Here is a 12,984-nt window from a genome sequence, read left to right on the forward strand (position 1 = left end):
TGGGTCAAAAATCAAAGTGCACGTCCACACGGCTCAGCACTGCACTGAGAGTACCACTCAATACACCAGAACATGATTATTTCTGCAGTCAATTTAAGGAAGTGAAAGGTTGAAATCTGACTTCATTGGAATCGAGCCAAAAATGCACAATGTCTTCTGAGTTAATCTGAGGAATCCTATTTCAGTGCCATATTAACTATCTCTCTGAGGCCAATGTGGCCAACCCGAATTGGCACACTTCATTGCTTCCACATATTGTATATCAACACTGTCAGAACCATTTAAATCATGCAGTTTATCATAATACTCTTGTTTTCTTATGCTTTTTTAAAATCACTTGCACTCCTCTCTTGCATTATTGTTATGGCCCAAAATTAAATGTAATCAGGGCAGCATGCCTTAGCCACCCAACAGCCACCCTCACCCCTTTCCCCCAAACCCTGACACTGACCTCGTCACAGGGTCTATACCTATCAGGGTGCAGCAATTTTGATCCACTGATCAAAAAAAAACTCAGGATAAGTGAGCTTGAAAACACAGAGCCTGGTGTAAAGCACATTCTGCTGAAAATCAGCTGGGCAGTCTGTGAGAGCGAAGGTGTGTGGGAACAAAGAGGTAGAGAGAGTGGGTCATGAGGTCTACTGATACAGCAGCCAGGATTTTGGAAATAGTATACCTATTGACTGGCAGCTCTGTAACTCTCCAGAACCTTCTCTCATGGAGGTTCAGATTTAATTGCCTAACAAGGTCAATAACGGTAAGTGTTTTGGCTGCAAGCTGCCATTAAGGTCCATTTCAGATAGTCAACCTGTATTTACCCTAACAGTGTGTTTTCAAATCCAAAGACATCACCTTGCTCACTAAATGATCTGCAGTGACACCTGTACAGGGAAGATTTCAATTAAGCGGTTGGAACATATAGCAGTGCATACAAGCCGTACTACTTCAGTGAGACTTACATAAGTGAAGTGTTGGCCATCCACAAATCATTGTCAAATTTAATCGACTATGATTGATGATAACAAGCATTCTTTTGGCATTTAAAAAAGATTATATACATTTCTCGAGAAGGACAGGCCACTGGGAGGGCCAGTATCTAAAGATGGTTTATAATGACTAAGAGCTCATGGTCAAAGCTTAAGATTCCAGAGGCTCTATCCACTTACTGCTTCAGCCCGTCCTTGCTGGAGCATGGTCTGCACATCTTCTGAACCCAAACCACAGCTTGACAGCGCAGACCCGTCTGCCAATGAGGGAATCACAATTGTGGCAACAAACCCTCCACCCACACACCGACCAAGAGCAAAGAACCTCACAGGACACACTTATACCCTTGAGACTGAAGACTACACACAACATCTCCCAGGCACGAACCAAAACAGCCACTCCCGGAAGCATGGGAAATGTGCACGCCTGCAGATGAAACTGAAACAACACAGTCCCAAGGCCTTCCTCCCTACCTTACTCCTGGCAAATGTTTAATCTCTGGAAAATAAGCTAGATGAATTTAAAGCTAGACTCAGCTTTCAAAGGGAACTGAGAGGTTGCTGTGCGCTGTGTTTCATGGAGACATGGCTCACTCCTGTTTCACTGAACTGTGCCCTGCAACCAGCAGGCTCCTCAATCTACTGAATGAACCATACAGCGGCTTAAGGCAAGGTTAGGGGAGGTGGGGTCTGCCTTCTAATGAATACCTCTTGGTGCTCAAATGTAGCAACACTGGAGTTTTTGCTCCACGACCTAAAATAACAGAAGCTGAAATGTCACCCTTACTACCTACCGCAGGAGTTCATCTCTGTTATTCTGACAGCAGGTTACATCCCACCCCACGGGGATGTGTAGACTGCGCTGGACGAAATATGTACCACCACAAATAGCCTTGAGGCGTAATATCCTGAAGCCTTGTTCATCAAACCAAGCTCAAGAGTTCATACCGAGATACCACCAACATATCTCCTGTTCCACCAGAGGCCCAAGCAACCTAGACCATTGCTACACAAACATCAAGCATGCCTCCCCCTCTATCATTCACCTACACTTTGGCAAATCAGACCACAAGGCTGTGCTCCTTTACAAGCAAAACCCGAAGCAGGAGAATCTGATAAAGAAAGTCGTGCAATGTTGGTCTGAGGAATCTGATGATCATGTGCGGGACAGCCTGAGCAGGTGGTCAGGAAGGCAAATGGGATGCTGGCCTTCATAGCGAGGGGGATTGAATATAAAAGTAGGGAGGTCTTGCTGCAGCTGTATAGGGCATTGGTGAGGCCGCAGCTGGAGTACTGTGTGCAGTTTTGGGCGCCGCACCTGCGCAAGGATATTTTGGCCCTGGAGGGAGTGCAGAGGAGGTTTACTAGGCTGATACCGGAGTTGAGGGGATTGAGCTATGAGGAGAGGCTGAATAAACTAGGCTTGTACTCGTTAGAGTTTAGAAGAATGAGGGGAGATCTCATTGAGACGTATAAGATGATGAATGGGATGGATAGGATAGAGGTGGAGAGACTCTTCCCGCTCAAAAAAGACAGTAGGACTAGGGGGCACAGCCTCAAGATAAAGGGGAGGCGGTTTAGAACGGAGTTGAGGAGGAACTTCTTCACTCAAAGGGTGGTGAATCTCTGGAATTCTCTGCCCGTTGAAGTAGTGGAGGCTGCCTCGCTAAATATTTTTAAGAAGCGGGTTGATGGGTTCTTGATAAGAGAGGGGATTAAGGGTTATGGGGAGAGGGCGGGAAAGTGGAACTGAGCCACAACAGATCAGCCATGATCTTATTGAATGGCGGGGCAGGCTCGAAGGGCTAGATGGCCTACTCCTGCTCCTATTTCTTATGTTCTTATGTTCTTATGTAGACTGATCAATATTTAAGAACTCAATGACCAGCCTGAACGAGTACGCCACTACAGTAACTGACTTCATTAGTAAGTGTGCAGAAGACTGTGTGCCAAAGAAGCAAATCCGCTGTTTCCCAATCGGAATCCATGGATGAACAGGGATATCCACCACTTGCCGAAGTCCAGGTCTGAGACATTCAAGTAGGGTGACTCTGATCTATACAAGAAACCCAGATATGATCGACAGAAAGCCATCAAAAATACCAAGAGACAGCACCGGTCCAATCTAGAGTCCCAGGCTAGCCACACAGATTCCCACTGACAATGGCAAGGTCTGCAAGACATAGCAGGCTACAAGGTGAAGGCATATAAAATCACAGCCACCGATGCATTCCTCCCCAATGAGCTCAATGCATTCTATGCCCATTTTGAGCAAGAGGTCAGCAAGGGAATATCTGCCCCAGCAACCTCAGCCAAATCAATACCCAAGGTTACCATCACGGATGTCAGATCAGCCTTCTAGAAAGTTCATCAATGGTAAACAACAGTCCCGGATGACCACTCAGATCCTGAGTAAAGCAGCTGGTGGGGTTATTTGCAGACATCTTTAATCTCCAATCTTTACACCAATCTGAGGTCCCTATCTGCTTCAACAAGACGGCCTAGTCCTGGTACCAAAGAAAAGCCAGACAGTCTGCCATAATGTCTATTGTCTACTAAGGGGTGGTAGATATAGGACGGATGTCAGAGGTAGGTTCTTTACCCAGAGGGTGGTGAGGGATTGGAATGCCCTGCCTGCTGCAGTTGTAAATGCGCCTAGTTTGGGGGCGTTTAAGAGATCCGTGGATAGGTTTATGGATGGAAAGGGTTTGGTTTAGGTTAGAGGGTCATTGCTTTTTAACTGGTCGGCGCAACATCGTGGGCCGAAGGGCCTGTTCTGCGCTGTAATGTTCTATGTTCTATTGCCCAATGGCACCGATATCCATCGTTATAAAGTGCTTCGAAAGGTTAGTCATGGCACAGATCAACTCTAGCCTCCCAGATTGCCTGGGTGCACTATAGTTCGCCTACTGCTGCAACATGTCCACAGCAGACTTCAACTCTCTGGCCCTACACTCAACACTGGAGCACCTGGATAACAAAGACACTCATGTCAGACTCTTATTTATTGACTATACAGCTCATACTTCAACATCATTATTCCTACAAAACCCATCTCCAAACTCCGTGACCAAGAGCTTGGCACCTGCCTCTGCAAGTGGATCCTAGACTTCCTAAACCACAGAACACAATCAGTAAGGATAGGCAATGACATCTCCTCCGTGATTATCCTCAACACCGATGTCCCACAAGACTGTGTCCTCAGCCCCTTACTATACTCATTATATATCTCTGACTGTGTGGCCAAATTCCACTCCAACTTGATTTTCGAGTTTGCTGATAACACTACTGCAGTGGGTCAGGTCTCAAATAATGATGAGATGGAGTACAGGAAAGAGATTGAGAATCTGGTGAATTGGTACGACGACAATAATCTCTCTCTCAATGTCAGTAAAACAAAAGGGATAGTCAGCAACTTCAGGAAGCATAGTAGAGGACATGCCCCTGCCTACATCGATGGGGATAAGTGGAAATGGTCAAGAGCTTCCAGCTTCTAGGTGTCCAGATCACCAGCAACCTGTCCTGGTCCCTCCATGCTGACGCTATAGTGAAGAAAGCCATCAAAGCCTCTTCCTTCTCAGGAGACTGAGGAAAATCAGCATGTCCGGGACAGCTCCCACCAATTCTTACAGATGCACTATAGAAAGCATAATTTTCGGATATATCACAGCTTGGTATGGCAGCTACTCTGACCAAGACCATAAGAAACTGCAAAGGATTGTGAACATAGAATCATAGAATGCTAAGGTATAGAAAGAGGCCATTTGGTCCATCAAGTCTGCATTGACCACAATCCCACCCAGGCCCAATCCCCATAATCCCATGCATTTTCCTTAGCTAGTCTCCCTGACACTAAGGGGTAATTTAGCAATGTAGCCTAGTTCATCATGCAAACTAGTCTCTCATTCTTTGATCCTGTCTATACTGCCAGTTCCTCAGAAAAGCAGCCAGCATAATCAAGGACCCCATGCATCCCAGACATTCTCTGTTCCACGTTCTTCCATCAGGAAAAAGATACAAAAGTCTTAGATTGTGTACCAACCAACTCAAGAACAGCTTCTTCCCTAGTGCCATCAGATTTTGGAATGAACCTACTTTGTATTAAGTTGATCTTTCTCTACACTCTAGCTATGATGTCACACGACATTGTGTACTAACTTCTTTTCTTCTTCTGCCCTGTGTACTCTATGAACGGTATGCTTTGTCTGTATAGCACTCAAGAAACAATACTTTTCACTGTATCCCAATACATGTGACAATAATAGATCAAATCAAATTAGAAATGTTTTTTTTCCTTTTTCCTTTGCAGCGTGCACCCTGAGGAATCCCTTATATGAGCCAAAGAGAAAGGCAAAAGCAGAATCATAGAATTTTACAGCACAGAAGGAGGCCATTTGGCCCATTGTGTCTGCACCAACTCCCAAAAGAGCTACCCAGCCATTCCCATTCTCCTGACCTGCCTCCATAGCCCTCTAAATTCATCACTTACAAATGTATCCAGTTCTCTTTTGAAACCTCATGTTCAATTACTCAGTCAAACTCATTACTTTTCCACACTGAGAAAAAAAATACTAATGTCAACTTTACACAAGGCCAGAAAAGGTTGGTCCATTCTGTCATGACTACCAGACAAGTAATCTAGCTTGGGTTGGTATCTAATCAAAATTTTTAAAGTGATAATTGGATTTTTTTGGGTAGATTGTAAGGGAATACAGAAACAAAGGATGGAGCTAAGTTGTTTTGGTGTTAAACCTAGAAAGACTTTTTCACACAGAGGATTGTGTATGCTGGGTCAAGTGAAATTTTCAAAACTGCGTGCAGTAGATTTTTTGGGCTTTTCTGCAACTCCATCCCTTTCCTCACCCACTCATTGATGGCAGAATCATCAATCACCTCAGCCCTATTCCTTGAAGATATTTCGCTATTCCCAACCATCTCTCTATTTCTCTCTTTCTCCACCATTAGAACTTACTTAAAATCAACCTTTCCGTCCAATCTTTTAAACACTTCTTATGACTGTTGTTGCTTAACTTAGCATCCATATGCCACCTCACTGCATTTGTACATGGGGTGTGTGTATCCAAGTGTGTGTGTGTGTGTGTGTGTGTGTGTGTGTGTGTGTGTGTGTGTGTGTGTGTGTGTGTGTGTGTGTGTGTGTGTGTGTGTGTGTGTGTGTGTGTGAAACTCCTCATGTTTACAATCAGTGTTTCTCACTATATTAATTTATATTTGTTTTACTCTGTGTGATTGCACACAGTGTTCCAGTTTGACTTGTTAAACATATACATATTCATAACTGCATGAATTTCTGTGGAAGATTTTACACTAGTGCTTTTTCAATTCTGATTCTGGGAGACTGAGGTATGTGAATCAACTTCCCATGTTCACAATGCTAATTCCTGCTCCCTTATCCCAATAACAGAATTGTGACCCCCAAAATTGCTTAACCTATGTTTCTGACACCGATGAGAGGCTCCGATTTCATAGTGATGATGAGGGAAGAGTATGATTCACATCTATTCCCCTGTTCACAATGCTGACGCAGTCTGTCCTTCGATCTACAAGAAGAGGGAAAAAAACATTGACTGTGACATTGTGATGCCATCTGTCAGGGTATTGTTTAATTTCCTTTTCTACAACAATCCTCATCAAACCACAACACAATGTATAAATTAAACTTGCTCTTCTTGGAAATGATTTACATGGTTTATTCTGCTGACTCTTAAAAGCTTCAAACCTTAAATACGAAAGTAAGTGCATTCTGTTATTTCAGTATTGATCCTGAACTGAACGGAGAGGTATTTTTACACTTGTATTTGTCATATATTCTTCCAGTGTGAAGATGGGGTAGATAAGGATTTTATGCTGAAGGTTTTTCTTCATAATAATAATTTATGTTAACATAGTTCCTTATGACCTCCGAAGGACATCCCAAAACACTTTGCATTCATTGTTGCTTAGTATTTATAGCATAGGCATGGGCCATTTGACTCAGCTGTTCCAGCGTTTATGCTTCACATCTTACTTTATCTCATCGATCAATATACCCTCCTATTCCTCTCTTACTCATGCTTCCCCTTAAATGTGCAAATGCTTTTCACCTCAACAACTCAAGGGTATTTACAGATGGGCAATAAACTCTCATCTCCAATCAATGCCTGCATCTTATGAAAAAAGATATAATAAAATGTAATAGCAAGTTCCACATTTTTACCACCCTGAGTGAAATTTCTCCCAAATTCCTGTGGGATTTAATAGTGACTATCATGTATTTATGTTTCCTGGTTTTCAGTAATTTCACCAGTGAAAACATCTTCTCTGCAACTACTCTATTGAACACTTTGAAAATTCTGAAGTCCTCCATCAGGTTACCTCTCATCCTTCTCCTGTGTAGAAAAGAGTCCAGACTTTTCAGTCCTTCCTGATTGCTGTAACTTCTCAATGCAGGCACCATCTATTTTGCACTTTCTCCTGTGCCTCCTTTTCTATTTCGAGACTCAAATTGAGCACATTTTTTGTGTGATCTGACCAAGGTTCAATATCATTTTAAGGTAATTGCTCTGCTTTTGAGTTCTATTTCCCTAGAAATGAACCAAAGTGTTTTATTTTCATTTTTATGGCTTTGTTAAGCTGCATTGGTATCATTTAATGTTTGGAGATCTGTACATTTAGTTCCTCTCTACTTCCATCTAGGATCTGATTTTCCAAGGAGTAGGCGGCCTCCTCATTCCTCATACCAAAACATACTTTCTCACACTTATCCATATTGAAATTAATTTAGTATCTACGCACCTGTTCTGCAAGCTGGACCTTGTTCATTGACCTGTTGAAGTACTTTATTGGGGAGGTTTTGAAGGTCCAGGTGGCTGTTGTTTATTGCATTTCTGTTGTCTACTCTCTCAAGGGAGCTGATGGGATTGGTTAAACAAGTTAAAATTATAGAGTCGTAGTCATAAAGTCAAAGAGGGGATTTTTTTTCCATCCCACCTGCTGACGGAGTTCATAGCGGGCAGGGAGGCAGACCATGCAAAGGTAAGTTGGCCTCAGGCAGGAATTTGGCAGTTTTGGGGCAAGCGGCTGGGAAATTCTGCCCATAGAGTTTTATAGCACCAAGAAAGGTCCTTCTACCCCTTGAGTGCAGAATGTAGCGTTACAGTCATAGCTAGGATGTTGAGAAAGATCAATGTACTTAGTGATTGAATTAGAGCATTGTTAGAGAGTTTAGAAGAGTTAGGATGAAATTTTAGAAGCTTAGGACAAGAGTAAAGGATTAGAAGGTATGCTAGGCACAGCTTGCAAGAAGTCGCCAAACCCCAGAGCCATCTTGGAATGGGATCCTAATAATACCAATAAATCAACAAAATAAATTGGATCTATTTGGGGTATGGGAAGGGGACACAATCCAGTTATCTATGGTCATAATCCAGATTTTAAAATGCTTTAGATCAACTTCATAATTCACACTTGGATGAGGCTTTATTCACACTGAATTAAGTCAATGGGCAGGATTTTCTGGCTTCTCCCACTGGTGGCATTCCACCACACCACCACCCCCCCCCACCTGTGGGTTCCCTAGTGGAAGAGGGGGGGCAAACAATGGGAAAATCCATCGACAGTGATGGGACCGGAAGATCCCACCATCACCAAAAAGCCGCAGCAGGAGGGGTACAGAAAATCCCACCCAGTATGATTTTGTGCAATTAACCTCTTGACATCATGATATATTACAGCTTCATTCTGCAAGGACACATCATTTGAAAAAGATGAAGCGAAATATATATATATTCATATATAAAGAGAGGGAGAGACTGAAAACATAGATCTGCTGCAACAAATACATGCCATGTTGCTACTGAAGAAAAATTTATTGTCCTTGAAATGTTAAGTCTATTTCTCTCCACGGATGCTGTCAGACCGGCTGAGTATTTCCAGCATTGATTTCATGCTAAATCACTGTCTGTGGATATATCTAAATGCCAGCAGGCATAGAACAGAAATAAACAACAGTGACTAAGTAATCCAGAAGCTGAAATCATTTCACAACAGAAAGTAAGCCAACTAAAACGTTCAAATCTACACCTGCAATATGATATGAAAGGACATTGCCTGCTCCTTAAAGTCACAGCTGATCATCAGGTCAGTGGAAAATGGAAAGAAAGACTTACATTTAGATAACATGTTTCATGGCCTCAGGATGTCAGTTTTGAGTTGTAGTTACTGTTGTAATTCAGCGAACCAACTTGCACACAAATGGCTCCCACAAACAGTGATGCAACAATGACCAGGTACTCTGTTACAAGTGTTTTTTTTAAGTGATCACAGGGAAAAGTCTTAGAATCAAGAATCTTACACAGCAGAAGGGGGCCATTCGACCCTTCAAGTACATACCGACCACAATACCACCCAGGGTCTTTCTACATAACCTCAAGCATTTACCCTAGTTAGTCCCCCTGACGCTAATGGGCGATATTGCACCTAACCCGCATATCTTTAGACTGTGGGAGGAAAGCGGAGCACCCGGAGGAAACACACACAGACATGGGGAGAACATGCAAACTCCACACAGACAGTGACCCAAGGTTGGAATTGAGCTCGGTCGGGCCCTGGCACTGTAAAGCAGCAGTGCTAACAGAATGCCACCAGGCCTCCAACTGACTGCATTCTATATTATCCACTGATCTTCTTCAAAGTAGCTCAAGGGACCTAGTGTATTGCCCTGAGACAAGGTCTTGGTTGATCAAAAAAGATCACATCGCCAACACCGCAGTATTGCCTTGTAATGTGAGGCTAGAATTTATGTTTAACTTGCAGGAGGCATGCTTGAACCCACAATATTCAGACTCCACTGTAAGAGTCCCACCTGCACACAATACAATGAAGGGAAAAGAAAGGGAATGAAAATGAAAGCAAATAAACCATTTCACTCCAGGCTGAGATAAATATCACTGGTAAAACTAACACCACAACCTGATATTTTTAAAGAAAGTAACATACAGAATTGGCAGTTCAGTGTGGAGAAAGCCACCTTTTGAAAGAGTGGAAGATTCATAGAATGTAAATTCATAGAATCCTACAGTGCAGACAGAGTCAATCAGCCCATCGAGTTTGCACCGACCACAATCCCACCCGAGCCCTAACCCCATAACCACATGCCTTTATCCTAGCTAGCCCCCCTGATGCTAAGGGGCAATTTAGCATGGCCAATTACCTAACCCACACTTTTTAGAGTGTGGGAGGAAACTGGAGCATCCGGAGGAAACACACTCAGACACAAGGTGAACATGCAAACTCTGCACAGACAGTGACCCAAGCCAGGAATCGAATCCGAGCCCCTGCTGTTGGGAGGCAGCAGTGCTAACCACTGTGCCACCGTGCCACAGATGTTCTGGATTGGGGCCAACTCACCACAGAAACATCAGATTCTAGTCATGTTACTCGGACAGAAACCTATTAAAGACCATCACCAGGATTTTCCTCACAACTACAAGTGAGGACAGAGAATCTGGTGCTCAGCCAAACCTCCATTCACTGCAGCACGACCAGAAATTCCCCGCAGCGTGAATGGCTGGAAAACTCCACCCCATATCTTGTGTACTTTTATGAGCAGCAGCAGAGTCTGAGTTGTTGACTTTACATGAATATTTATTTTGGCCATGAGGTAAAACATTTATTTCTCTCATTTCCCTCTCCAAACGTTTTGAGGTAGCAATGAATATTTACATCCCAGATGTGGACAGCTAGACTTAGTTCACAGGAGATTCCAAGTGGTTAACTTAACAGCAGCAGAAATAAGCTGCTGAGCACTAAGTACAATATTCAGACCTTGGCAATTTGTAAACCTGACAAATCTACAAAAACCGACACCTTCACAAAAGCAGAGATGGCCTCAAAAACAACTCTTGACTCAACGGTGACAACGAGTCACAGTAAAAGCTGTAAGTACCTCCCTCCAACTGCATAAGACTGGCAAATGGGGTTGGTTCTTCATTCATTGATTGCTGAGAAATTATAGGCTACTGTTTGCTCTTTCCAATCTAATAGACAGATTGTTTTAAAACAATTTCTATAGTTGCCATGGTAGTACAGAAGCATCCTGTTTGCCCCTCCCTCCCCTCCCAACTGAGTTCATTGTTCCCTCTCTCTCCATCCATTTGAAAGTAGCAACATTTTTCTTCCACCCCCCTCCTCCGGAATTCTGTGTAATGGAGGGCAATTAGGGATGGGCAATAAATACTGACCCAACTAGCAATGCCCACATCCAGTAAATTAATGATAAAAAAAGATTGAAATCCAGACCAAGAACTGTAAGACTCTGGACCCCATTGGCCTCTGGATTCTATTAGGCCATTGGGATGTGTTGAAGCTGGCAATAGTCCAGCACTGCAATCATTTGAACCATTTTGTATGGCCCACCGAATATTAAGAACAACATTAGTTAAATAGCACCAGTTGACTCAACCATTAATTAACATTACTCTTGGGAGAAGATATTTGAATAAAATATAGCAGAGTAATCCCTTCATTGGCACTAAAATTCACCTTTTTGCCCAGTATCTTGATATTAATCTTACAGTTAAAGGATCTCATTATCCGACATTATTCTACAATTTTATTATAAACCATGCATTTGCTGAGATCAGCAATTCTCTGACCTTCTAGACTTATCGGGGCAGCTGAGCTCTTATCAGCAAAATGGGTTCTCTAATTTAAAAAAAATACAGTTAAATACATAGAATATTTAAAACGGCTGCTGCATGTGACAGTAAAATATAGCAGTGTGAAAAATTAGCGGGGCATCATTTCTCCTGCTGCAACTTTTTTAGCAGAAGAGATGACGACTGTCAAGTAAAATAAAAACTGACTTTATGAATGCTTTATTGGTTCTTCTATCACAATCAATAACAGAGAATATTGTTACTGACCCCACTCTTAAACAAGCGGCAGTGAGAAGAATTTATCTCTTAGTTGTTTGATACTTGTTTGAACTTGAGTACTGATGAAAAATGACATTTTGTCAAAGTTTTTGTACTCAGCAGAATAATCACAAAACTACCAATGTTAGGTGAAAGGACAACTTTATATTGCATGAGAAGAGGGCGCTGATTTGGTTGGTGATCAGCATCTGCTTGTCAACCAATCAGCATTATTTTATCACACAGTGTATTAAGTTGTTGCTTCCCCTAACATTGCTATTCTTGAGATTGTTCTGATGAGTGCAAGACAAAAAGGTTTGGCAAAGTGTCCTTTTCTCAGCAACATTGAAATGGTCTTTTTCGTAAGTCTCAATTGCAACTGTTTGTATTTTACTAATTTGGCAACATGATAAAAAATTGACTAATGAGGTCGAGTAATCTGCTATCTGACGTGACCAAGCAAATGACTTCCACATAGGAGGTCAAGGATCAGGGTCTCCGAGGACCCTGCCACTCAGATTCGATTGAGCTTTAAGTTGGTTTTGCATGATCTCAGTTGAATGAGAGCCTAGCTGAATCAGGGCTTTCTGTAAATGAATTTCTTTGTTTTGGTAGAGTTTGGAGAATGTTTTAAAGGAGAAAAGCAGATCAACGAGGGAATTCAAGGTCTCTGGGCCTAGGCAGCCAATACCTTGGCTACTAATGCAAGGAGGAGGGAAATCAGGGATTCACTTGGATAAAGTCCTCTTTGTTGTCACATTTCATTCCACCAGCTCTGTATGCAAAACATAATCCTCCACCATTTTCGCCAACTCCAGTGTGATGCCACATTAAACACATCTCTTCACTCCCTCTGTTGGCATTTTGCAGAGACTATTCTCTCTGGGATAACCTATTCCTCCACGTTACCCAACACCTCTCCCATCACCCATGATACCTTCCCATACAATCACAGAAGGTGTAACACCTGCCCCTTTACCTCTTCCATGCCCACCATCCAAGATCCAAAACATTTATTCCAGGTTAAGCACCATTTCGCTTGTGCCTCTTTCAATTTGGTCTGTTGCATTCGTTGTTTCCAATGT

This window comes from Carcharhinus amblyrhynchos, chromosome 1 (assembly GCF_965287045.1).
Source record: "Carcharhinus amblyrhynchos chromosome 1, sCarAmb.v2.hapA, whole genome shotgun sequence".
NCBI classification, from domain to species: domain Eukaryota; kingdom Metazoa; phylum Chordata; class Chondrichthyes; order Carcharhiniformes; family Carcharhinidae; genus Carcharhinus; species Carcharhinus amblyrhynchos.